The sequence below is a fragment of the Microtus ochrogaster genome, linkage group LG1 (assembly GCF_000317375.1).
Source record: "Microtus ochrogaster isolate Prairie Vole_2 linkage group LG1, MicOch1.0, whole genome shotgun sequence".
NCBI classification, from domain to species: Eukaryota; Metazoa; Chordata; class Mammalia; order Rodentia; family Cricetidae; genus Microtus; species Microtus ochrogaster.
In genome coordinates, this window is record NC_022027.1 from 23384100 (window position 1) to 23384954 (window position 855).

The 855-nt window shown below is 47.0% G+C and overlaps 1 protein-coding gene across 15 annotated transcripts in view; it reads right to left on the minus strand.

The window, feature by feature from the left end:
* The window catches only part of Apbb2 (amyloid beta precursor protein binding family B member 2), a 337583-nt gene that overhangs the window by 258183 nt on the left and 78545 nt on the right, over positions 1–855 (minus strand). The gene's annotated exons all lie outside the window — the stretch shown is intronic.

The window sequence follows — 855 nt, forward strand, 5'->3', positions numbered from 1 at the left end:
AAAGCACAATGAGTCTCCCTTCACTGGGAAGCCAGGGGGGTGGGGAGCTTTCTAAAACCAAAAAACCAAAAAAAAAAAAAAAAAATTTAAACTGGGAAGCCAGGGGGGTGGGGAGCTTTCTACCCCAAACTGCTCTTAACATTTCCACCATCTATGTCCATGGCTGCACCTAAAGAGGATACAGTGGGGACCATTAGCTGTTTCCTTACTGCCTCAGTTCTAATGCTAACGTCCAATGTCCACACAAGCAAAAGGACTGAAACGCTTGCTGATGTTTTCCAGCGACACCAGAGCTCTGTGACAAGTCACGTTCCAGTGATGTCCTACAGTCATTTGTCAGAGATGACACCGTTTAAAGTTAGCAGTCTGGTCAGAACTGACCTAGCAACCACAAACTGCACAGAATCGTGGTTGACGTTGGCGTTAGCAAATGATCTTTCTCAGCAGATGACTAAGGAAAATGAGAAGGGTGTGTGAGATAAGGCGCCGTGAATGCTTGCGGTCTTGGTTGTGTGTTGTTTGGTTTAGGGGCTGCAGCTAGCAGGCTTTGATGAAATGTGCACCCAGGAAGTACTACCCTCTGAGGGCCTGGATGTTTGACCGGCATTTGTCTCTTCCTTGCCTCATGTTCCATGGAAGATTTCTGCTTTGTGGGCCAGATTCCAGAAATGTCAGCAGAGCCAATTTATCACTGAGAAATTTCTATCTCAAAATGACCAGGCACAGAAGACCAGGAAGAATAGCTGGAGAACAGTCCTCTCGGAGCTGCGACAGTTTGATTTCATGAACTCAGACTGTGACCTTGGGTGATTGGCTCACTCGCTGAGCAAGTCTGATTCAAATACCCAGCGTCAG